The sequence below is a fragment of the Nicotiana tabacum genome, chromosome 6 (genome assembly GCF_000715075.1).
Source record: "Nicotiana tabacum cultivar K326 chromosome 6, ASM71507v2, whole genome shotgun sequence".
In the NCBI taxonomy this organism is placed as follows: Eukaryota; Viridiplantae; Streptophyta; class Magnoliopsida; order Solanales; family Solanaceae; genus Nicotiana; species Nicotiana tabacum.
Window position 1 is genome coordinate 164,319,383 of NC_134085.1, and position 27,779 is coordinate 164,347,161.

Sequence of the window (27,779 nt, forward strand, 5' to 3'; positions counted from 1 at the left end):
TTCTTAACAAGAAAACTACAAAGTAAAAACTTATCAGGTGTGGATATCAACTTTAATGACCATGACATGCACCTTCGGATTAAGTGGCCTAATCTGTCATGCAAGTCTGATGTTCAACTCTTGTTATACCCCTAAACTGTGAAACTGGGCTTCAATGCTCCGATTATCCAATCTGATTCACAATCCTTATTCGAGTTGTAGTGCCCGAAGGGCTTTCACCATCAAGCCTCTCTCATTTTCTCTCTCTCAACTTACAGTCTCCTTATGGTGCCTGTGAAGGTTTTCACCGATAAGACTCTTTCATATTTTTCCTTTCTTCTTATTTCCTCCGATTCTGTAGATGACAATGCATTGACCATAGTAAAAACATCATGTGCTCCTGGCATGTCTAAACTCAGCACTCTCAAAGATTATCTGGGAGGTCTTTTTTGGACTGTGATGTGGCTTTTGGACAGGGTTAGAAAGAAAGGATACCATAAAGGCTCAAAATAATTAAGACAACGGGGTTACTTTATTTACAACTTTTGGAATCCATTCTAAAACTTTGCCCAAATTTCTAAAACAAGGGAATTTGATTCTCTTGTTTCTTTTTTTTTTACTAAGAAAGACTGTCCCACTCTCAATTCGTGGGATTATGAAATATTTTATTTAGTATGACCGAACCGTAAGACTGCCTACGTATCTTGTAGTGACAAGAATCAGGTCAAACGTAGTTCACAGAGATACGTTTTGTTATTGCTATTTTTCTTTTCCTTTTTTTCTCTCTTTTTTTTTCTCTTTTTTTCTTTCTTTTTTTTCTTTTCCCTTTTTCTCTTTTTGTCTCTATTTCCTTTTTTTTATCTCTATTTTTCTCTTCTTCTTTTTTTTGTTTGAATTTTCCTTTTGGAATGAACCTTTTAAAATAAACGTATGGGACATAAACTTTTTTTTTCTTTTTTCGTATGACTCTAACTTAATTCCAAAAGAGGGGAGGTCAAAGAAATTAGTACAGGTTCAAGAGGGTATCAATGATATAAGTGTTTGGGTAGCTGAAAGAAGGCCTCCCAATCCCTTAAAATGTCAAATACAACATTTCCTTTGTAGCTTCGGCATTGATATTACTGATATGACTTCCATTTTTCTTTAGCACCTTGTCAAGTACAGAACCCTCGTTGGGTGATTCTCTTTTCATAATGGATATCCTTCATCAGTTCGGAGAAAACATCCTTGACTTTATCTCTTTACTTGAGGTGCACTTGAACTCAAAGTTGCTTGCTTCAAATCGTCCGGGATGCACTCTCCTTTAACGAATTCTTGTCACCCTATTAACTTCCCAAATTATCTACCCCAGTTTCACACAATTCGGGTTTCAAATGACCACAAAATTTCCAAATCTGTACTTATTTCCCTCAAGTGTTCCCATCATCTCCAAATTTGTTTCATTACTTCATGATTAAACTAACTTTTAAGACCAGTCTTAGAATTATGTGTGCATGTTACGTCACTAGAGTCAGCATGAAAAGAACTATAAAAGGAAAAGAGAACTAAACAAACATGGACTGAAAATAACAGAAAATAGAAAATTGCATTAGACAGATAGTGAAAAGGGTTTGGACAACAAGACAAGCAAAATAAATTGGGGTACAACCCTGGAACAAAATCAGACAACACTAAACAAGCTACAAACAATCTACTACGACTAAACAAAACTAAGCAAAATAAAAGGATAGAAGGGTTTGAGTCACAAGACAATATCCGGATTACAACCCTGAAAATAACCGGACAACAGAAATGAATATAAAATAAACCACCACAACTCCTCCCTGGGCCAATCCAAGAATGGAGCGTCTTTCCAATTACCAAACACGTAATCTTAGCCACTGAGTTTCGCATCAACATTACTAGGACCTTCACAAGTCTTCATCATATTGACTTTAGCAAATTGCGTTTGGGTCCCTTTTGCCGGCTCGTTCTTAAGATCAAACTCTGATAGCGCTGAAAGCTTCGCAGCACGTGGACCTCCGAGGATCTTAGAAGATTTCTCATATTCCTTTTCAAAACAAACCATACCCACCATATGCGTCTCATTATGAATAGGCAATGGATTTTGGCTAGTGTCTACTGCATCTGGATTTTGCACGACAATGTCCCCTACATCAATAATCTTCTGAATTGTATTTTTCAGGTGCCAACACTTTTTTGTACTGTGATCTGGGGTATCAGAGCAATATGCGCACCTTTGAAAAAAATCAAACTTCTTTGGCAGAGGGTTTGGCATTTTTATCTAAATCGGCTTCAACATGTCCAATTGCCTCAACCTTTGGAACAAACTAGCATATGATTCTCCAATAGGAGTGAAAGCCTTTTTTTTTCAGTTGTCTTTTCAGTATGTATTCTGGCCTTGGTTGGAACCTTTTACGGGCAAGTGGCTGATATGCTTGAGGGGGTGGGTAAGACATTTAGGGAAGTGGTGCGGGCCATCGCGGGCCTCGTGGGTGTGAAGCATATTGTGGTGCATTGTGGATAGGGTACTGGTAAAGTGATGTACTACTTTGGGGGTTCTGTGGAGAGAAATAGCATTGGGGAGGATTATCTGGTGCACAAGGATATCAATGGGGTCGATGTCTAGGGTGAAAGAGTTGAGCAGGAATGCCCAGCGGATCATCCTTTCTATTTCTCTTTCTTCCACCCAAACTTACTGGGATGTTCTGAATGTCTTCCGTAGTATCTTTGAATGCTGAATAACTCACGATTTTGCCTGACCTGATTCCCTCTTCTTCCATCTCCCCTATTTTTACCACATCATTGAAAGGTTTACCCAAGGTCGGAATCAAATGACTGAAGTAGGTGGGCCCCTGGGCTTCTAGGAAAATCTAAACCATTTTTCTTCACCAATCGGGGGACTAACTCGAGCATCTTGCTCCCTCCATCTGAGCTGAAACTCCCTAAAGCTTTTCTCTGGTTTCTTTTCCATCTTAGATAGGGAGGAGCGGTCTAGAGTAATGTCTAATTTGTATTGAAAGTGTCGTACAAAATCTTGAGCCATGTCGCCCAATGTATGCCACTTACTGACATCTTGACGATTATGCCATTCCAAAGCTGCCCCAGTCAAGCTCTCACTGCAATACGCCATCAACCAATCATCTTTCTCGCTAACACTTCTCATTTCCTTGCAATAACCCCTCGGAAGGGCTACCGGTTTTCCACGCCCCTCATACAAATTAAACTTTAGCACTTTAAACCCCGCAGGCAGATGAACATCAAGGAACATATGAATCTGATTTCTCATCCCTTGCATGCTCCTTAAGGACTGTTCTATACTTTTCAGCTTCATGGATATTTCATCACGCCATTGTTTTCCTGTGACCTTTTCATTTTCAGCATGAGGCTCATTCCGAGGGCTCTGCTTATATAAGTCAAGAACCTTGTGGGCAACCTTTGAGGGGTTATATTGGGGATAGTGGATATGACAGGAGGGCGATTTTGGGAAAAGGTAATTGGAGGAAGAGTGATGGAGCTACTAGGGTGGTTGGGAAAGCTGTGATAAGCGGGTGAATCTGGAGAGTATGGGGGATCATCTGGCACTATGACCGGAGTTTGGGTAAGGGTAGCATCTAAGAAGCTAGGCGATGGCGGGGGTGGTACCTTCCCATTCATCCAAGCTTGATACATGTTCGTTATGTGTTGTCTTAATATCCTTGCCTCATCAGCCAACCTAGTTTCCTGTTCAACCAACTGCTTTCGAACACCGGTATCAACCAACTCAATTCTGTTATTGCCTGCCATTGCCTTTTGACTTTATATTGTAAAGAGGAGTTACCACTTTAAAAACCACAAACCAACCACCCTTCTGCTACGAATATAACAAAATGAGGTCATCACGTTAGCGTTAGGGCATTTAACAACTAAAAATATAACATTACGTACAATGCACCTAGCAATAGTTATCGGCTCTAAAATGACTTTGAGGGTACGAAGGTCAGTTGGCATCATCCCAATTTGTTCATTTCAATCTTTTCTTTTCTTCTCTTTTCTGGCACTTCCTGGCTTGCTCCTTTTCCTTTATTTTTTCTTTATGATTATCGCTCTTTTCTTCCTCTCATTTCTCACGTCCCACAACTTTATCCTTTTTTTCTCTTTTTCGATTTTTTTTGTTTCCCTTTTTATTCCTTTTCCTTTTAATAAAAAAATAAAAAAATGATTCGATCGAACGCTATGTAGGTTGCCTACGTATCATGACGCCGCATGAATCAAATCTTTGCGTAGTTCAGGAAGATCGGGAATAAAGTAAACAAATTAACGTTCTCATTTCTTTTTCCTTTTTTTCCTTTTTTTTGACCTTAATGACTACTCTGATGAGAAAAGAGAAATAAAAGAAGCAAATCCTTTTTTTCTAGACTTAATATTTTATAACCTATTTTAAACTCAAGCTTAACGAGAATTTATTTTTTCTCCTTTTTTCTTTTTGAAACAAATACTCTATGAAAAATTATTAGAAGAGAAAAATATTTTTGAATTTTTATTTGATATCCTGACGCAAGATTTCGAAACAAGCAATGAAAAAGATAAAACAAAATATTTTTGGATTTCAATTTTGATTGTCTAAAGTAGAAATTCTAATGATAAACAAAAGATAAAGTATGTTTTTTTTCCTTCTATGTACAATGTCCTAAAGTTCTATTGAAAATAAAAAGATTTTTTTTTTCATTTTCATTGATTGCCCAAAGAAGAACCTCAAAAGAAAATCTTTTTGTATTTTGGAATTAATATCTTAAAGAAAACTTTTAAAGAGGCATCTAAAAAAAATTCTCTTCCTTTTTTTTTTTGAATTTTTAGTCTTAATGTACTAAAGGAAATATAAAAGCAATTTTTTTTATTTTGAGTTCTAGATATTAATTTCCTAAGGAAAATCACCTCAAATAAATTCTCTTTTCATTTTTAGAATTAGTGTTCTAAAGAAAACTTCTAACGAAAATAAAAAACGCAACTTTACCACAGTCCTTTTAATGTTATTTTCCAAGATCAATTCAACAGTCCCGAGTAATAAGTCTATGAATAAAAAACATTAAGAAATGAAAGAGCTGCAACATCACAACGATGACAATTGATGCACCTGATATTGGAGGAGACATTTATAAGACGCCATAAACTTATTAACTGTTATGTCAAAGACACGCAGAAAGGCATGGCCGCAGATGTTCTAGAACAGTAATCCCCTTGCTGTTTTAAGTTTAAGGAGAAAATCTCACGGTGGTTCCTGGATCACATGGAGGCAAGTAACTCTTATAGGCTTCAAATCATTAAAACACACTTTCAAGAGCCAAATGTCAAGATAGCACTAACTTGCCTTCTATCAAATGACCAACATTATCTTATCGATGGTCTCCTGCGGAGAAAAGTTTGAGATGCCTGGAGCATTACTTTAAGTTGCTCGGATACTGTAAATCCCTGAGCTCCCATCAATCCCTTGAACTTTTGAGCATCTTGTACAAATCCACCAGCTATAAGTGACTGTATAATCCCCGAGCGTTTCTTGCCTCCATTTCCCTCATCAATGATTCACCCAACTTTGGTTCGCCAGCATTTACATAGGCTAAAATCATGGAATTGTAAACTCCCATGTCTGGTAGGAATCCTTGAGTCCTCGTGCTTTCGAATGCAGCTTTTGCCTGATCCAAATCACCTGCTTTACTGTACATGTGAACCATGGTTGTTGATGTGAGAATATCAGGTACAATTCCATTTTCACTCATCTTTTTGATAATTCTTTCAGCAAACTCACTCTCCTCCATCTTTTCACATGCCCATTTGAACCTATACTTCCTAGTGGACACATGCAAGACATGATTGACGCTATTTTTGCAAAACAGCTTATGTGACCGAAAGGTGGCTAGAAGTGCAAAATTTGGCTAAGACCCTGCAAAGCCAAGAACCTAAGATTCACTAGGAAGATCGGACCCTATGTGGGTTGCCTACGTATCGCACCTTGAAAGATGAGAATCATGTATGCGTAGTTCGGCAGATTGGATACATGCGAGAATTTAAAAAACAACTAATTTAGAGAATTTTTTTTTTTGGAAAGATGATGAAACATGTAAACTCTTTTTTGGATTTCCTTTTCCTTTTTTGATTTTTTTTTTAAAAATGATGGGAAAGTACAAACTCTTTTTGGATTTTTCATGTTTTTTTGTCTTTCCTTAAAAAAATGTGAAAGAAAACATAATTGGACCCTACTTGTTTTATTTTCACACTTCATCCTCTCTTTTTTTCTCTTTTTTTTTTCTTTTTTCATTTGCCCTCAGCTATCATTGGTCCGCCAAATGACCCTTTTACCCTTCAAAATTGCAACATGTAGCACATAGGATACATTAAGATGGTCTTTTATTTTAAGGTACGCCTGTCCTAGACGGACCCAACCCATGTGTTGAGTCCCCAAAGTCAAATGCATATGATGCAAACAAGCGTTCCTATTAGGGATCCGGTATGAGGCTGAGTTATTCTATGTTCAAAACCTGGGTATGTCGTTCTAGACTTGTGTACCCCAGCGGACAACTCGAGCCGGGGGGGGGCTATGTACCGGGAACCAAAAGGCCATCCGTCTTTGTAACTTGTTCGAGCCTCTTCCTAATTTAAGGTATGACACTAACAGAAGAGGAGTCACGCCAGCGTGCACATCCCTGAATATGAGAAGAAAAGTGTTTCGTAGCAGTTTATATACAGTTCAGATAATATCAAAGCGATAAAAGCAACATTTAACACATTAGTTCCAAAAATATAATTAAAACCAGATAATAAATAAAAGCCAAATATAACAATTATTCTAAGCTCGAATTCTTGAATCCTAAACCAGAGATTCTGGGTTCCTGTCCGTAGCAGAGTCGCCAGAGTTACCACACCTCCTTTTCCTACACTCGTGAAGGGTATAAGGGAGTTTTTTCCAATTTAAGTGACAATCGAAACATGATTATCTTATTTAAAACTCAGAGTCGCCACTTGGGATAATTTATGGTGTCCCAAGTCACCGGATCAAATCCCGAATTAATGAAAGATTGACTCTGTTTTACAGTCCGCGAAATACAAAAATATGGGTAAGAAATTCTGTTAACCCAGGAGAAGGTGTTAGGCATTTCCGAGTTCCGTGGTTTTAGCACAGTCGCTCAACTGTTATTATTGGCCTATTTATTTGATTTTTAAAACATCTTTAAAACCTATGTGAATTTTATTCCTTTTAAACCGCTTTTAATAACCTAATTATTATACAACTAATTATTGATTACACGTTTGCAAATCATGTCACGCGAACCGTACCCACGATACATAACGTGTTTATTTTATTAACAAAATTAAATTGTGTCCGGGTGACATAAATGTACCCCCGGATTTTAGAAATTAAGCATCACAACTACGTCACGGAAACCATACCCGTAGCTATAATAATTTATTTCATTAGCGTGCCTAAAGCAAACTACAAAAGTTCAAGGCATTTTTATACTAATTTTTGTATTTATGTGAGGGCCATACATTATGGATTTTATTTGCGTATGGCGCACCTCAAAACTATTCAACTAAATGGACTATGGGTATTCCTATTTAAAGGTAATTCGAAATTAAATATCACAACCACGCCGTGTGAACCATACCCGTAGTTGCGATAATTACTATGTTGCATTAACTAAACTACACATCATCAGTATTAACCATTCAAGACATTTCATAAAAAACCAATGCAATCTGGAATTCACTTGTTCAGTATCATTAACTGCATTACATATTATCAATTTAAGACACTTCATGGAGAAGACAATCTGGAACAAATTTCAGTAGCATCAACTAATTTAAATAGCATTAATTTAAGACAGTTCAAACGAATACATGTATGCAAAAACGGCTATTACAGTGTTCCATATGCAAGAAAAGTAACAATTAGAGTACTCCTACCATTACTGCTATGAATTTTAAGATTCATGTTACATGAAACATAGGTACTCTTTTGCTAGCCCAAATATTGCATTATGCGAATTCAACCAAGCGATAAAAGACAACGAGCATGAAGATTTAAACAAAATTCACGTTGAAACAAAAAGAACCAATAGATCATCATGCTTAAGGGTTCAAATTTGGATCTCACAAATCCTACCATTAACAATTCCAAAACAAAAAGGTAGAACGGCTGACTCTTGTCCAACATCTTCACAAGCTAAAAAACCAAACTAACCTAGATGAACTCCCTAAACATCGACGCCGTCAACAACAAACATCACAAGAAGAAGAGGTTCCAGGTTCAAAAGTTCGAGGGAATCTAACTGCTTCTGCAGTTTATTAGAAAATCATAAGAGAGATCGAAGCAAGTTCATGATGCGTTTGCTTCAGTTCCCCGTTAATACAGTCATGTCCTTAACAAGAACCCAATTACACTCAGAATCCTATCTACTTCCTTTTATGCTCAACTAAACAATAGTTCTCAACAAGTTACTTCATCAACAATTATGTAAAATTGGAAGGACAAGGAGCAGATTCAGCAAAGTAATCCCCAGGTCACATTATACTAAAAATCAAAACCAAAGCAAGAATAAGAGGAGAAAGCTTGACATGAAATTGCTTTCCAATTAATAGAACTTCAGCAATCATGGAAACTGAAAAACGAGCTTTCACTTGATGAAATTTCCAGCAAAACATAGATAGAAATCGAGCGAACGATACAACCAAAACTCTAGACAGCAATCAAACTCATGTTCAAACAGATAAAAGCTAACTTCAGGTCAAGCAATCGCATCTCATCTAGACCAAACAGAGTTTAAAGCAAACAAAGCTTCAGCTTATCCTGAAAGAAATGGTCATTCTGATTCCGATGAAAGCAAAACAGGTTCTGTCAGTCCAACTTTCAATAAGCAATAACGATGATGACAAAAACCTTAAACATTCATGGCCAAAACAAGCAAATCGAGCTTAAAGATACTATAGGCACTCAACAACCTAGATTTGATCCCACCCAGAATAACCAGACAAATCCGTTTTTATTGACTGACCATACTCAGCACATCAAACCAGTTCTGACAGCCTATGATAAAAGAAAACAAGCAAAGTTAACCTTCAAGCCATTTCGAAACCAACCCTTAAACATTTACACAAAAAAAATTAATTATGCTTGGACACTGATAGAAGAGGCAGACGAACAGACGATTACATGTTTCGATGGATTCTGAGACTAGAGGACCTTATGAACATTCATTAGCACACGTATGAAATCATAGAACAGGCTGAAAAACAAGAAGAAACAGAGCAGAAAGATGAACCTAGGATAACTACACAAATCTCAGTTATTACTTTAAACTTCAGCCCATTTTATAGCTTATTAAGAGATCGATTTACTACGAGAACTAAAGAGAAGAAAAGAAATGAACCTGGAATTAAGAGATTGAATTAATACAACACTGAAATCGACCAAAAGGAAGCAAATAGCAGCTAAAAATCAACCCTCGAGCAGCAACAGACTCGAACCTCTCAAATGACTTCCATTTTTAAACCAAAATCCAGAATCAAAATGAAGAAGATGGACTCTAGAGATTCTGAAAAAACTTTAAACAATAATCGGCACAGAAATGACCTAGTCGAACACTCAGTGATTTTTTTTCTTCTGTTCTAGTACAAAAAATAAAAGAAAAATCAAAAGAAGAAACCTCTCTCAAATCCTTTCCAAAATATTCTCCAAAAATTCCTCCAAATAATCCCCAAAAGACAAGTGAGGCTTGCTCAGTTGGTAAAAACACCTTCACCTACGACCGTTAGGTCCTGGGTTCGAGTCACCATGGAGGGGAAGTGTGGAAGCACTATAGATCCTCCTAATTTGGGAGGGGTTTAAAAGAAAAAAAATAATCCCCAAAATTCTCTCCCTTAAAATCGGATGAGGTCCCTTTTGAAAATGAGCCTCTGATGACTGTGGGGCTCGGATTAAGTGAAATCAATCCAACGCCTCACACTCATCCAACGATCATTCTCAGAACCTTCCAATCACGTGCTATATCTCAAATTCGAGCGAGTGAGGGGGAGGGGAATCTTTGGTGTCAGAAACCGTTACACATGTGGCAGGAGCAGAGAAGGGAGAGACGCATGATGTGAGTTTGGGTTTACTCGCCTGAATTTGGGCGAGTTTGAGAATGAATTTGGGTGAGGAAGATAGTGAACAGTGTACGCATCGTTTTAGCTTGAGAGATTAGGGCTCTGTGAGTCTGAGTATATTTGAGCGAGTGGGGTGGGTAAGGGGAATAGGTTGGTGGGTATTAGAAGTTGTTGGGGCTTGGGCAGGGGTTTGGGGTGAGGAAGTTTGGGCAATTGAAATTCAGCCCACATGAAATTGAGCCCTTTTTACAAAATCGTTTCCCCTTTTCCTTTTTTTTCTTTTTCTTTAATTAATAAAATCCTAAAATCAACTCCTAAATTAATCTAAGTTATATAATTGAACTAATTTCCTAGTCATAACAATTATAAAATTACTTAGTCCAAAATTAAAGGGAAAAATCAATAGACTAAAATTAAAAGGTGTAAAATGAGCTATTTTGTGAGTTTCGTTTTTTTAGTAAAAGAAATAATTGCTAATTAATTCCAAAAAAATGTAAATATCAAACCTAAATGTGATGCATGGTATTTTTGGCTTTTTCATGATTTTTTTAATAGAAATGAACATGCACAGAAAATGCAAATAATTAGCACAAATTTCTACAAAATCCTATAAAATTGTGAAAAAGGAAAAAATTATTTTCTTGTATTTTCTGGGAGTAATTCATATAGGGAAAAAATTGTGTGCTCACAAGTGTTACCACATGAACTCACAAAAGGCCTCATGAAGTTGATGCTCCACCCGTCAAAAATGTCAATCTCAAGAATACTGGTGAGAGGCATCTCGTCCTTCTTAGAAATTCCACCAGCTATCTGACACTCATTACATCTCTTAACAAGCTCACAACCCTTATATAGAGTAGGCCAATAAAATCCATAGCTAAGACCTTTGAAGCAGTTATTTCCCCACCATGATGACCACCATAGGGCGAGGAATGACAAGCATCTACAATACTCCATTGCTCCTCTTCCGGAACACATCTCCGGATCACACCATCGGTGCAAATCTTGAATAGATATGGCTCATCCTAGTAATAATCCAAGCTGTCCCGTTTAAGTTTCTTCATTTGGTTAGAAGAGAGCTCACTCGGGATAATGCCGGTCACAAAAAAATTAGCCACATCGGTGAATCAGGGCATACTATTCAAAGACACGGAGAGGAGTTGTTCATCCGGAAATACATCATTAATTTTTAGACCATCTTTGGGTCTCCCCTCCTCTTTCAAGTGGGACAAGTGGTCCACCACTTCATTTTCACTTCCTTTCCGATCAACAATCTCTAGGTCAAATTCTTGAAACAACAAAACCCATCTCATTAATCTAGCTTTAGAGTCTTTTTTGGTCATCAAGTAACAAAGTGCCGTGTGATCAGTATGAATAATCACTTTGGCACCCATGAGATAAGGCCCAAATTTTTTCATGGAAAACACTATTGTTAGCAACTCTTTCTCCATCATCGTATAGTTAACCTTGGAATCATTCATAGTTTTGCTTGCATAGTACACCAGATGAAACATCTTGTTGACCCTTTGCCCCAAGACCGCTTCTACCGCAACATCACTAGCATCACACATAAGCTCAAATGGCAAGCTCCAATTGGGTGTGGTGATGATGGGAGTGGCAATCAATCTATACTTGAGAAGCTCGAAAGCTTTGATTCCATCATCATTGAACACAAAGTTTGCATCCATTTCCAACTACTTGCACAAGGGATTCACCACCGTTGAGAAGTCTTTGATGAACCTTCGGTAGAAACCCACATGCCCTAGAAAACTCATATCCCCCTTGACAGAAGTAGGAGGAGGAAGTTTTGAAATCATTTCAATCTTCACCTTGTCCACTTTGATACCATTCTTTGAGATCATATGGTCGAGGACAATGCCCTCCTCGACCATAAAGTGACACTTTTCCCAATTAAGCATTAGATTTGTCTCTTTACATCGAGCAAACACTTTGTTAAGATTGCCAAATATTCTTCAAAAGAGTCACCCACAACACGAAAATCATCCATGAACACATCCAAGAAGTCCTCCACCATGTCTGTAAAGATAGCCATCATACACAGCTGAAATGTAGCCGGTGCATTACACAAACCAAATGGCATCCATGAGAATGCAAAGGTGCCACAAGGACATGTGAAGGTGGTTTTCTCTTGGTCTTTTAGTGAAATCAAAATCTGGTTGTAACCTGAGTACCCATCCATAAAGCAATAGTAGTCACGCCCGACAAGTCTATCCAACATTTGGTCAAGAAAGGGCAATGAAAAATGATCCTTGTGGGTTACTTTGTTCAGCTTTCGGTAATCCATGCATACCCTCCATCCGGTGACAGTACTAGTAGGGATCAACTCATTTTTCTCATTTGTAACCACAGTCATACCCCCTTCTTCGGCACACATTGCACCAGTGGAGTCCATGAACTATCCGAAATGGGATACACAACCCCTGCATCTAGCCACTTGATAACTTCCTTCTTGATGACCTCTTGCATAGCCTCGTTCAATCTCCTTTGATGTTCCACGGAAGGTTTGGCATCATCCTCAAGTATAATCTTATGCATGCAAAAGGCGGGGCTTATCCCCCGAATATCAGCTAGAGTACATCCAATTGTCTTCTTCCTTCTTTGGAGAACCTTAAGGGTGGCATCTACCTGCACGTTAGTTAAGCACGAAGAAAGAATAACAGGTAAAGTTGAACAAGGGCCCAAGAATCCATACCTGATGTGTGAAGGCAAAGTCTTCAACTCCAATACATGAGGTTCCTCGATTGAGGGCTTTGTTGGTAGAGTCTTTCAATTCTCAAGATCTAAGGAAAGATTACGGGGCTCATATGTGTAACAACCCATTCCTTGCAAAGCATTTATATACTCTACCAAGCCTTCATCCTCAGTCACATTATGGTTCAACAATACAACATCCAAAGGGTCCTCCATATTGATCATGGCACTCGTGTCATCAACTATCACCTCCATCACAAGATCCACAAAAGAGCAAACCTTAGTACTATTCGGCTGCCTCATTGATTTCCAAACGTGGAAGACAACTTTTTTGTCACCCACCCGGAAGGTGAGCTCCCATGCTTCCGTATCAACCAATACCTTCCCTATTGCTAAGAAAGGCTTTCCCAATATTATAGGCACCTCATAGTCAACTTTGCAATCGAGAATCACAAAATTTGCAGGAAAAATAAACTTGTCAACCCGGACAAGAACATCATCAATAATACCAAGCGGCCTCTTCATTGTTTGATCCGTCATTTGCAATCTCATTGAAGTAGCTCTCGGTTGACCAATACCCAAAGTTTTGAATATAGATTAAGGCATCAAATATAAATTGGTCCCAAATCACACAAGGCATTTGCAAAATCCGCACTCCCAATGGTATATGGAATTGTAAATGCATCGGGATCTTCAAGCTTTGGAGTCATCAAGTACACAATGGCACTCACTTGATGAGTCATTTTGATGGTATCACAATCCATAGATCTCTTTTTAGTTACCAAGTCTTTCATAAACTTGGCATATCCCAGTATTTGCTCAAGAGCTTCTACCAAGGGCACATTGGGTGACAAACTTTTTATCATCTCAATAAACTTCTTGAATTGGTTTTCATTATTATGCTTTGCAAGTCGTTGAGGGTAAGGTGGAGGAGGCCTTGGCAAAGGAGCCTTGGTTTTAGGCATTACTGTTTTTGGTATGTTGATCACGTGTTTCCTAGACATGTTCACGTCATTTTGAGTTTCCTCCTCATTGTGATGAATATCAATTCTCACCTCACCATTTAAATTCTCTTCACTCACTTGCGCATTAACTATTGGATCATCCTCGTTTTGCACTTCAACATCATCACTCACAACTTCCTTTTGCTTGGAGGTACTTGCTTCACTACCTCTACCGCTCCTTGTGGTCACTGCCATTGTATGGAAGGTATTGTTTCCACCCTTCGGGTTTACTACCATATCACTAGGTAGAGCCCCCTTAGGGTGAGTATTCAAAGATTGCAAAATCTGGACAAGTTGAACCTCCAAGTTGCAGATAGAAGTATTACAGTATGCCAATTGAGCATCAGAGTCGCTGTTTGTCTTCATCATTTGCTCAAACATTGACTCAATCCGTCCCATATCATTATTGGATGAGCTAGGACCTTGGGACGGAAATGGAGGCAGGTTGTTTGGTCACCGAAGGTCTTTGAAAGCCTGGCCCCCGATTACCTTGATTACTGTTATTTCAGCCCACTTGGTTGTTGTTGCCACCCCAGTTACCCTAGTTACCTTGGTTTCCCCAATAATGGTTGTTGTTCCCCCAGTTGCTCTGGTTGTTGTTGTTTGCATTGTTACAATTTCCTTGTTGATTTTGATTTCCCTAATTTCCTTGGGACCACTGTTGTTGTTGATTCGGAGCATTGCCCCGTTTTCCTTGGTAATTGTTCACATATTGAACCTCTTCACTTTGCTCATCATACCCATCATCTAGGTTGTAACCCCTACTACCTTGCTCATACTGATCTTTATTGCTTTGCATTTGTTGACCATGTTGTCTCCTCTTGTTTACCAATAGATTAACCCCTTCCATTGCATTTACTTGCTTTGGTCCCTAAATCTGCTGAAGTTGTGCTTTTGCTAATTGGTTCATGGTTGTGGTCAACTCATTTATGGCTTGTCCGTGGTCTTGAAGTTTCTTTTGAAAATTTATGACAAGAGGGTCCCCCTGAGGAACATTTGCCCAACTCTGCTAGGCTAAGGAAGTTTCATCTATCTCATCAAGAATCTCACAGGCCTCGTCATAAGGCAGCTTCATAAAATTATACCGTGCTAGTTGGTTTACCACATATTGATTGGGCGTGTTTATACCCCGATAAAATGTCTGTTAGATCATTGCTTTAGTCATATCATTGTTAGGGCATTCCTTGACTGTAGTTCTATATCTATCATGAATTTCATGAAGGGGCTCATTTGTCTCCTGTTTAAAAGCTAAGATCTCATCCTTTAATGCAGCCATATGTACCGGTGAGCAAAACATGGCTATAAACTTGTCGGCCAACTCATCCCACGTAGTGATGGAATGGTTGGGGAGACTTTAGATCTAGTCCAAAGCTTTCCCTATAAGTGAAAAAGGGAAAAATCTCAGTCTCAATGCATCCTCTGACACATTCGTCTGCTTGCTTCCCTAGCATTTATCCACAAATCCCTTTAGATGTTTATATGCATTATGATGGGGAGCACCTATGAAGTACCCTATTTGCTCCAATAAGGTCAATGACATTTGTAATCTTAAAATTACTCGCCCACATCCGGGGTGGGACAATTGCACTTTCATAACCTTCACTTGGAAGCACCCGAGGAGCTGCTCGTGGAGGAGCTGGGGGATGGTCTGGAATGTTTTCACTGGCTTGGCGGTCTCTTATTTGAGCTTGAGGTACTAGAGGCACCTCATCTTCAGCATTATCATCTACCTTCTCCCCGGGAGAACATTTCCGATAGGATCCTTATTTGTCATTTTGTACCTGAATCGATTAACTCACACAACTTAGTAAACTAGAAGGAAAGAAAAACAAGACACACAACTAGTCAGATAGATAGTCAAAACCGTTTAACTCCCCGGCAATGGCACCAAAAAGTGATCGGCTCCAACCCTGCACCACTATATAATGGCGAGGAGTCGATGTTTTACCCGAAAGGCCGGGATCGATACCTACAGGAGTTAATATTAGTTAGGAGTTGGATTTCTATCTAATCTAGCTATGCGTGTTGCTTTTAATTGCACTTCTAACCATGCTAAGATTTATTTCTATTCTATGTTTAATGCTATTGATTGTTGAGAATAATCTAAGTACAATGTTTTTTTAGGAGTTTTCTCAATTGATAAAAAGAACTAGGGTAGTGACTTCCACCTAGGTAGGTATCTAACGAGTATCGAGAATTCAGGGCAAGTTTGTTATGATTGGGGTCGTGATATAACCATCACCCATAAGTACTCACTTTATACCTCTCGGTAGTTTGAGTGACTTTGCCCAATTTGGCTTTCTCATGTCCAAATAGGTGTTCATGCAATACAAATGTTATTGGCTCAAGTCGAGCATTACTATCTCTAGGATTAACCCTTTAATTGGGGCTATTAATCTCTTGAATGCACCCCAATTCCTTATTAGCCTAATTTTCCTAGACTTAGTCTCTCTTTCTCAAGAAGAGTTTAAGTCATAAAGGCATGAATCAGTGTCTGCAACCACCAATTCTACAATTAAAACATGAATAAAGCTAAATATCACTAACCCATAAACTATTAAACCCTAAAATTCAAGACTAATTAAACACCCAAACTAGGATTCGGTCACAACCCTAGCTAATGGATTTACCTACTCATAATCAAGGTATAAATCAAAGATGGAGATGAAATATAAGCTATCAAAGTTGATTACAAGAACAAAATCTAATAATATAAGCTAAAACTACTCTAAAATTACTCTAAATGGTAAAGTACGGCTGTTCACGAGCTCACTGATACAAAAGATGACCTAAAAATGTGAAAAAGATCTATTCATACAAAACTGAAATTACTGGACAAAGATATCCCTATGGGGATTCTACTGTCAACGAAATACTGGGTGCCTCAGTGCATGAAACTTTCGCGGCCACGCAAAAACAAGCACATACCACGTTTCTTCAATTTTGGACTGGGATTGGGGTAGGTTTCGCGGAAACCATAAAGTCTACCACATTAGCGTTGGCTTCTATCGCGGCCATGAAAAATTTTCACGGACCGCTATCTATCTCACCCTCAGTGGAATTTGCACCGCATCCGCGTTAGGTATTCTGCGGCCGTACTTTTTCATCGAGGTCAGAGGTCTCTGTTGTACCCTAAAACATCTTCTCTGAATCTCACTTCCACAGACCGCATAATTATGGCCGCTTTAGCGGTGGACCATATGCGGTTACTCTTTTCCATCGCGGTCAGCACTTTAGTCTCAACTTTAAACTTGTGCAAATTTAACTCCTTCATGAGTTGATTATGGCTTTCTTGCCTCATTTTGACCAAACCCTACAGACAATCACAATAAGTCAGTTTTCGAAAATACTTTTACACATTTTTTATCCAAAACCTAAGCAAAAGAGAGCATAAGATAGGCCAAAATTCATAGTTATCATCCAGTTGTATGTGATCGCATAAAGCAATTTCTTCACCTCACGACCGCTCTAAATCCTTCTGCACGAACGCCACCTCAGCCATGCGTTCGTGATAGCCAAACTCAACAGACCTTCGCGATCACAGGCTCCAACTAGCGATTGCATAGAACAATTTCCCAGCTTCCCTCAATAGACCTATGCGATTGCAGCCCCACTCTTGCGATCGCATATAAGGAAACAAGAAGAAATGCTGCAGCAGGCATTAGCTATCACTCAAGGACAAAAATTGCTTCGTTAACCACTTTAAATCACCCTAAGGTTCTTGGGACATCGACCAAATATACCAACAAGTCCCAACACATCATACGAACTTAGTCGCGCCTTTGCATCACTCAAAACAACATCAAAACAACAAATTTTCCTCGGATTCAAGCCTAAGAACTTCTAAACATCAAAATTCCGCAAACGATGCTGAAACCTACCAAACCTCGTCCGAATGACCTAAGATTTTACACACACGTCAAAAATGACACTACGAACCTATTCCAACTTACGAAATTCCATTTTGACCCCAATATCAAATTTTTCACTACCGACCAAAATCACCAAAGTTCCAACCTTCGCCAATTCAAGCCTAATTCTACTACAGACCTCCAAATCACATTCCAGATGGACTCCTAAGTCCAAAATCACCTAATAGAGACCGTCAAAATTCAAATACGAGATCGTTCACAAATAATTCAACATCCAGTTGACTTTTCCAACTTAAGTTTCTACTAAGACTAAGTGTCTTAAATCCTTTTTGAATCCACTTCTAGACCTAAACCAACTGACCCGACATATTATAATTTAGTTGAAGAACATAAAAAGAAGCATAAATAGGGGAAAAGAGGTTATAACTTATGAAATAACCGGTCGGGTCATTACAATCCTCATGTTTGAGTGGAGTCCTTGGGAGACATAGTGTGATAGGGTGGCTATGTTCTCTATCAGCAAAGTTACTTGTGCACCATGAAGTCGAAATTCCAGTGCCTTGGAAGTTGCTGTGGTGGTGCTTCCTCCTATTGTCGTGGTGCTGGGGTTTGGGTTAGTTGATGATAGTACTATTGGTGGTGTAGTTGGAGGTTGATTTCGTAGGTTAGAGGTAATTCATAGGGATTGTAGTATCCGTTCAGGGTATAGTTGTAGCCCATCGGAGGGAATAAGGTTTGGAGGTAGAAATTTTAATTGATTGAGTGTATTTATGTGTCTATTTTATGGGGAAAATGGTGAGTTCGAAAGGGTGGTTGTTGGTAGCGCGCATCATTGCCCAGATGTTTCCTGCTTGGTTCCCCGTAGCTCTAGTGTGCATTGTTTCTTAGAGGTAATCAGGGCATTTTTTAGTTGTTCTGTGTGAGTTTTGTTTGCTTTTGGTGATGGGGTAGTGTGAATTGGAGTGCTAGTTGGATTAATAACTTGGTTGTGAGGAGAAGTGTCGTGGGTAGGAAATGATAGGGGTTTATCATGTCGATAGGGTGTAATGGGATTTGACCCGCTAGCACTTTAGTGGTCTAAAAAAACCGTTCATAGGAGGCTTTGGTGTTGGAGATATCTGCTTTGCATTTAATGCACTAGGACGGCGATCATTCCTACTCTAGGAGGGGATGTACATTTGGTAAATTTGAAGGATTTAAAGAGTGTTTGTATATATCCCGGTTGAAAATGTTTAATTGATTGTCTTTAGTAATGTGGTGTGATCCTAGTAGCCTTTTTGGGCTGTTATATTTGTGGAAACAATTGTTTCAGTGGGGACTAATTTTGGGACATTTAGTCAGGTGATTTATTAATAGGGTAGGAGATACTTGCGGTATATTTAGTGGAAATGTTGTTCTTGGATTGTAGGGGCATAGTGATTGCATTGTTATAATGGGTGTAGGTGGGGGAAGGGGTAGGCATTACCCGATTTGGTGTTGTCATAGGTGTCGTGTAGGATGTTATCCTCAGTTTGTGTAGCTGATAGAATGGAGAAAGGATTGTGCATTGAGGATGTAGAGGATTTTTTCTTGATGTCCTTCCCATTGTGCGATGAGGTGGACCCCTTATGTGCAAGTATATTATTAGGCTCCTTTTGTGGTTTGGTCGTCTCTACTTGGTGGTTAAGAATTTGGTTACGTGGTTTTGTGTTTGCATCAGGATGCATTAGGTGGTTTTGTGTACTGTACGAATTTTTTGAGTTCTTTGGTACTGAAAATTTGATGTCTCTTCCAGTGATGCTGAGTAATTCTTCGTCAGTGTTGACCATTCTTGACTTTTCCTTTTTGGTGATAGTGTGGTTTGGACTCCCTTCTTCCTTGGTTATTTTTTCCTCACGAGCTTCCTTATTTTGAGATCCCAATCCTATATTCCTAAAAACTATGTGTATTGGAACTAGTACTTTTGTTTGGTTTTGAGTGTTTACTTGCTCTTTGCCTTTTCTCTTTGGATATACAATTATTCTTCAACGCCCTTCAGACGCTGAATGGCTTGTACTTTCTATTTATGGTTGCATGTGGTTTTGTCTTTGCTATACATTGGTTGTGTTTATTCCCTAAGCATCCACATAGGATGCGTAGTGGATTAGTGTTATCATAATGTATCTACTGGAGGTGGGTTCCCAACAACACTAATATTGGTAGATTTTTGCCTATTGGGGTCAGGATGCATAGTCTTGCATATAGTCCTCTAGTGGTTTATGTTGTGTAGTTATCAATTTTCAGTAGTGTTCAAAGCATTTGGCTGACCCTTTATAGAATCGTTAAGTCATAAAATTCAGTTGGTAGGTCTTGTAATCGTATCCAAATTGTGGTTGTGATTGACTTTACATCATATGGATTGAACATTGACTCCCATTGTCAGATTGATAGGTTTTGTGACCCAATGAACCATGGACCCTGTCGCACCCCATTTTTCCATTCCTCGCGGAATCGAGTTCATGGCATTTGGGTATGAGACAACTCATTCCTTTTGGGAACGGGGTTTGCATTTTTTGAAGAGTCGCCACCTAACGATTTTGAGGTACGTTAGGTCACCCATAAGGTTCATCTAAAACTACGTTTGATAACCAGAGATAAGGTAAGGACTTGAAATTATCCTAAGGGGAAGGTGTTAGGCACCCCTCAAGATCCACTAGTGTGGTTCCCTGCCAGACAGTTTTTGTGAATTTGTGCAATTAGCAAATAAAGAAGTAGGGATCAAATAATAGGGGATTTAAATACACAAGTGTTTGAAAACGATTAATGAAAGTAAGGTTTTGAAAAGAGTTACACTCTAAGCCTGCGTATGAATATAAGGGGGTGTCCTAGGTTTATTTGTAATATGGATCACATCAATACAATACCCGGTATGACGCTCCTCAAAAGAGGGGTTACACATGGTATTAGCGCACCGGTCATCATATCCATATCTACCCTTTCCCACACCGTGAAAGTAATTAGAGTGAATGTTGGTCTCGGCCCATATTGCATATTTTTACCCGTACTTTCCTATTAGTCCCAAAGGAATTTACGACTCCTATTCCTATAAGAAGGAGGTCTAGGAAGACCCTCAGGTTTAAAGGCAAAAATACTAAGGCGACATACAAAACAAGTAAGACTGCATTTAAAGGGGGAAAACACAGAAAATAGGCAGAAGGCTCAGTTATACCTCCACAAATAATGCACACACACAGCATGACTTATACACGGTTAAGGTCTGAATTTGAAATCCTAAAGCAGGGTGTTTAAGTGGTAACATCAGAACCAGATTTATTACATGACTCAGAAAGGAAGTCCGAATCAGATTTGCCTACTGATTTTAATAGTTGATATTTAAACAAAGGCAATTCCAGTTTTATTTAAGTTACTACCTAAGGCTTGCCTAGGCACAAAGCGAGATGCAGCAGTTATTCAGAATTATTAAAAGGCGATTTGGAGCTTACTTTACCATAAGAACAAGATGTTCTAGTTGCAGAGATTGTTACCAGTTATTTTAACGGGATAATCACGTGTGAAGCTGTTTTTAACTCTTTTAAAATCAGCAATTTACACTAAGTGTAAGTGCAAACAAGATCCTAAAATATGGTATCTAAAATGCAGAATTCCTAGAGCATGATTTCTAAATGCGTATGGCAAGATTGCAGAATTTCCTAAAAGCAGGATTTCTAAGTGCATATAGTAGGTATGCAGAACTTCCTAAGAGCAGGATTTCTATGTGCATATGGCAGGAATGCAGATAATAGTAGAGTGTTAATTATTAGCCAATTTTAAAACATGATGTTGTAAAGGTACACAAGCTAAAACAATAAACATGAGACCTAAGAGCATGATTTCTAATGAATGCATGAACCCTACTCATGGTTTTTATTGCGCAATTAGGAACATAAACCTAATAACATGTTTTCTACCCTTAACATGCATATTTACCCTATCCCTTTTCACTAGCCACCCCAATACTTGTTTATAAATTATTATAGACCATGTGATTGAATTACATGAGAAATGCAAAATAAGAAATTACAACTATATGAAGCCTGATTCTGAATTCCTCTCTAAGTTATGTAATAAAGTCAAATGCCAATATTGTTCCAAATCCTTTTTCATATCTGGGTGTGTCAGAGTTCCCTAAGGACCTCAAGGGATCCCGGGCAGTGCTCACATCCAGATTGCATAACCAAGAATAAGTGCAGTGTGGAATGGCCAACTCTTATGTGTCTAGGTTCAGAGGGAGATCAAGGGTCCCAAAGCAAGGCTCACACAAAAGGGGCAAAACCTAATGATCTAAGAGTGCATGTGAGAGTGCTTGACATAGATTTAAGACAGTTGAGTTGGAAAACGGTTTTGAAAATAATTGGTTTGAAATAAATTTGCAATAACAATAGAAAAGTTGCTTAGGGAAAATAGTTTTGAAAGGGACAGGGGATAGGAGCAACAAAAACGTATACAGAATAAGTTCAGAGAGTAGTACAGCTTTAGCAGTTACAAACATGGAAGCAGGGGTTGGGGACATAAAAGACCCAAATCAGAAATATATAATTAGTCATGAATCAAGTACATTAGGAGACATGCTAGTTGAGGGACATAAACAGGAATAAGTAAACATGCTGATTACATTTGAACAAAGGAGGGCATAATTTTAAGCATGTTGAGTAAAACAGTAAACAAGAAGTACAAGTTAACAACATGGGTCATTAAGTTAGTGCAGAAAGAGACAATGATTGACAAACAAGGGAACACATAGAGTTGAGTTTCAGAATTTAAACTAAGAACATACCAGTTGAAGAAGCAAAATGTAGAAAAAGTAAAGCAATCAGAGTTCCACAGTCTAGCCTTGGCTTTCAGCCGGCTAGACAAAGCAGCAGTAGCACAAGTAGTAGAGAAAGAAAGAGAGTTTGAATGTGTATGTGTGTGTTCTGAACTAGTTGTTCGTATGTTTAAAGAAGAGAGGGTAGAGTATTTATAGTTTTGAAAACATGCAGCAATATAAGGTAACAAGTACTGACTTATCATAATTATAGAAATAATACAAGATAGAATCAATTAAAGACCCGGACTCCCTTCAATTAAGGAGTCATAGTTCAAACGGGTATAAGTTGTATCAAATAAGGAAAAATTACATGTGAGACTGGTTTTACCATAATAGGAATAGTAAAAACATGTAGCATGTAATACGGACTAAGTTCAGAATGGTTTCAACATAAGGAAAGTACATGTTAATTGATAACATATTTGTGCATAAATTGATTCTAAAAAATAGTTCAAAGAATCATGGATGGGATTGAAAATCACAGGAAATCCGTACTAACCAAGGAAAGTATCACAAAAGTAAGAAATCAATTTCGAAAAATCAGTACAGAGTTACAAGGAAAATACACAAAATCAAAGTTGTAGCTTTAAGGAGATTACACAGAATCACCATAAATTATGTGATCACTCAGTAAAATAAATGATCGGACCCATAAATGACACAGGTTTGGACAAAATCAAAGAAACCTTAAGAACAAATCAAAATAAGAAGCACAAGAGCATATAGAACACACACAAAACCTAGAAGGTTCATAATAGTCATGCAAACACACTGCAAACAAATTCAAACTTCGAATCAAACCCAGAAGTATTAGGGTTTCTTGAAAAAAAATGAATCGAGTCAAAAGGAAAGACTCAGATAATGTTTAAACATGCTAAAATCAAAGTAATAAGAAAGAAATCGTTTTTTGAAACCCTAGTTTGATAAATAAAGAAACTATCTGAAATCGGAGAAACATTTGAGGGAAACAAGTGAAAACCTTAAGAAACCCATAGATCCATCACAAATCTAAAAAGATCGGAAGATTTATAACTAGGTTTTTTTAGAAAATAGCATAGACGAAGAAAAAAGTCGGTTAAAACCCATGGATACACCTAGATCGAAGATAGATCTAAAGAGAAGTAACAAGTCTCAAGAGCTAGGGTTTCAGAGAACCCAAAGAAGGATGAGAGAACATTAGATCATTACCGGTTTTAGCCGAAAAAGCCATGGATCTGACTTGAACAGCAATGGACAGCCGGAAAAGACCATGGATAGAAGTTGAGCAAGGACTGGACTAGATCTCTTCGAGATATTTCCATGAAATCACAAAAGCGGGCTACCATGAGACGTAGGAGACAAGTATACATCTCAAACAGCCATGAGAGTCTATGGATTGGGTGAGGATTGAAGGGGATTAAGGTTAGTTTGGGTGGTGGTGGCTAGGGTTTGAGTGAGGTTGCAGAGAGAATTGGATATGAAAGGGGAATCAAGGGCGGCAGGTTGGTAGGAAATGAATTAGGTTTGGGGGGTCGTTTGGGTTTATTTTAGGAAGGGGAAATGGGGACCGTTGATTTAAATAATCAATAATCCAGATTGAATGGGGTATGTGGGTCAGGTTATAAAATTGGGTTTGGGCTAGGTCCGATGGGTTTAACTGGGTTGGTAATTGGGGTTTGATTTAGGCTATAATTGAAATACAAATGGGTTGTTATTTAAATAACTAATTTTCCCTTTTTAATTTATAAAATAATAGTAACTAGTTTCTGAAAAATAAATTTAAAGCACTAAAGTGATTTATAATACATAAATAACAATTTAAAAATACAGAATCCAATTTTATGCATATAAAACATAATTAAATCTAAATAAGGCTAGTATTGCAATTATGTGCAATTTAGCTTTAAAAATACTAAATGAAATTGTAAAAATATGTAACAATTAATTTAACCATATTGTGGCATGAATGAAAAAATCCAATAGATGAATTATCAAAATAATAATTTTGAAAATAATTATTGAGGATTTTATGGATAAAAAGGGAGAAAATAAATCGATTTAAACCTTTAAAATTATGGGGAAAATAATAAAATACTTGGACATGCTTATATATATATATATATATATATATATATATATATATATATATATATATATATATATATATATATATATATATAATATGTATTTTGAAGGGATTTTTCATATTAAAAAAATATGGGAAAAAATTGGTTATCAACAACTGCCCCTCTTTACCCGGGAAGGATGAAAGAGTCGTTGGATAAAGATATGATGGCCAATTTTGACAGAGAGGAATGGTTTGAAAAAGGCTTAGGACACACCCTGACTTCTGAGTTGCCTACATATCCCATGTTTTATAGGAATCAGGTCGTATGTAGTTCGGATCCGTTGGTGAAGTATGCTGATGAAGACATTTCAAGGACGGACGCAATATCTAGAGCCGAGGGAGTGATAGGTTTACGGGAGTGGTTGGGTTTGATATGGCTGAGAGAACTTGAACGGGACCGCTCCTGCCGGGTTGGCAGTTGCTTGCTATCTTTCCTGCAAATAGAAGCAATACAAGCTTATACTGTGCATAAATTTAAACATGATGCAAAATGTCGTTGAACCATGGATGTTGTCTTCGGATGATTAGGAATGGAGTCCTTATACCATGATGTCCTGGTCCATGAAGCCTATAATAAAGGATTCGCATGCAGTGAAATGATATTTTTGGGCCATGAGGATGGTGCCTCCGAACCATGATGCCTTTGAATAATGATATGCAAAAGATTGAAAAAGGTCCTCAGTCCATGACATGGTGTTCTCGGGATATGAAGATGGTGCCTCTGAACGATGACATCTTTTGGATGGGTTGGCAATATTTCAGCCCATGAAAGATGCAGTAGTATGATGCGGACAAGACAAAACTTAGCCTTGCAAATTGAAGGGCAGAGCTTAGCCCGTAAGAGAAGCGAGATAAATAGTGCTTGAGATAGTGCTTAGTTTCGATGAAAATGGGAGTCAAGCCTTAGCCTCAGAAGGTAGAATGGTTGCCTTATGCAAATGTGTGAATTCAGGTGGAGGTAGAGCTTAACCTCGGAAGGCAGAATGATAGCCTTATGCAATGCAGATGTAGATGGAGACATCGTTTAGTCTCGAAAGGCAGAAAGGTAGCCTTATGTGATGCAGGTGCAGATGGAGACACCGTTTAGTCTCAGAAGGCAGAATGGTAGCCTTATGCAATGCATGTTAGATGGAGACAGTGTTTAGTCTCGGAAGGCAGAATGGTAGCCTTATGCAAATCAGAAGGCAGAATAGTAGCCTTATGAAGATGGAGGTTAAGCTTAACCTTGGAAGGCAGAATGACAGCCTTATGCAATGCAAAAATGCACATGGAGACAATGTTTAGTCTTGGCAGGCAGAATGGTAGCCTTATCCAAGAAATAAAATAAAAAATAACAGTAGAGTTTTTTTAGCTGATAGTAGATTGTGGTGCTATGATTACTGGGAGCACTGTGATGTACGGAACATCACTGGTGTGTGTTGATAGCAAATGTTGGCAAGTGCAACGGTTCGGAGAGTCGTATTCTTGAACAATGTTTGTTCCACGGGTGTACAATATATTTAATGATTTCGCAATCCTACCGCATGCATCCAAAGAAAAATCGTGAGTTTTGTAAGGGGGAAGGTTAGTTCGTATCCCTACTGACTTTGCTTGACTCGTTCGGCTTCGATCTGGTGATACGATTTGTATCATTGGGGTAGCATTGCTAAACAAAGCAGTTTCAATAATAAACATGCATGGTTTTGTAAAAGTATGACATAAATGCATAGTTAAAAACAACTTTTAGATGAATCGATGACTGTGACGTGGTTCAGGACATTGCAACCTCTCCTACTACGGAATTTTGAGGGTCCTCCTCAAAATTCTTCCCCAGTTTGATGGGTTGATGTTTCTGACTATTGCTCATGTGGCGATCGGCTGAAATTACTTCGTAATTTTGAGTGTCCTTCCCTAATATTCTGCCCCGGTTTCTAATTACGGGGGAAAATGAAATTTTTATTGAATTGTGACCGAACCCATAGGGATGCCTACGTATCCCCTCTTAAATAGGAATCAGGTCAGGCGTAGTTCAATTTACATCATATTAGGAAAGCATAAAGATGACACATAGTAGTGGTTGACTGCATCTGAATTGATCGGCTTTGGCCAAATTTCTCCATCCATTTCTGCAAGTATGAGGGCTCCTCCTGTCAAAACTCGGTGAACCAAGTATGGACCCTGCCAGTTGGGAGAGAACTTCCCTTTGGCTTCATCATGATGTGGAATTTTTTTTAAAACTAGTTGCCTCGGTGTGAACTGTCTTGGTTTGACTCTTTTGTTGAAGGCTCTGGAAATTCTATTCTGATAGAGTTGACCATGGCAAACTACATTCATTCTCTTTCCATCTATAAGGTCTAGTTGCTCATAACGACTTTTCACCCAATCTGTATCTTCGAGCTCAGCTTCTTGTATGATCCTTAGGGAAGGAATTTCTACCTCATCGGGAATGACAGCCTTCATACCATAAACAAGCATATAGGGGGTGCCCCGGTTGATATGCGGACCATGGTGTGATACCCTAGTAAAGCAAATAATAACTTCCCGTGCCACTGTTTATGCTTCTCTATCATCTTCCTCAATATCTTCTTGATATTTTTGTTGGTGGTTTCTACAACAACATTCATTTGAGGCTTGTAGGCTGTGGAATTCTTGTGTCTGATCTTGAAAGTTTCACACATAGCTTTCATCAAGTCGCTGTTGAGGTTGGAGCCATTATCAGTAATGATTAACTCTAGAATTCCGAATAGACAAACAATGCGGTCGCGGACAAAGTCTTCCACGACTTTCTTAGTTACTACTCTATAATATGCTGCTTTGACCCATTTGGTGAAATATTCGATGGCTACTAGGATAAACATGTGTCCGTTGGAAGCAGCAGGCTCGATTGGTCCAATAACGTCCATTCCCCAAGTGGCAAACGGCCATAGTGAGCTTGTTGTGTTGAGCTCGCTAGGCGGCACCTTTATCATGTCTGCATGTATATGATATCGGTGGCATTTCCGGACATATTGGATGCAGTCCGTTTCCATAGTCATCCAAAAGTAACCACCTTGGAGTATCTTTTTTGCTAAGACAAAACCGTTCATATGTGGACCGCAAGTCCCAGCATGAATTTCCTCTAACAGCTTGGATGCTTCCTTTGCGTCGACACATCTTAATAATCCTAAATCGGGATACCTCCTATA

General features: G+C 38.4%; 1 long non-coding RNA gene across 1 annotated transcript; it reads right to left on the bottom strand.

The window, feature by feature from the left end:
* Window positions 1-4,967: 4,967 nt before the first annotated feature.
* LOC142182013 (uncharacterized) lies at window positions 4,968-10,222 on the bottom strand. Its single transcript, XR_012710899.1, has 2 exons — window positions 9,381-10,222; window positions 4,968-6,656 (listed from the first exon to the last, which is right to left on the bottom strand). It is a non-coding gene; the product is annotated as an uncharacterized LOC142182013 (long non-coding RNA).
* Between the last annotated feature and the right edge of the window lie 17,557 nt (window positions 10,223-27,779).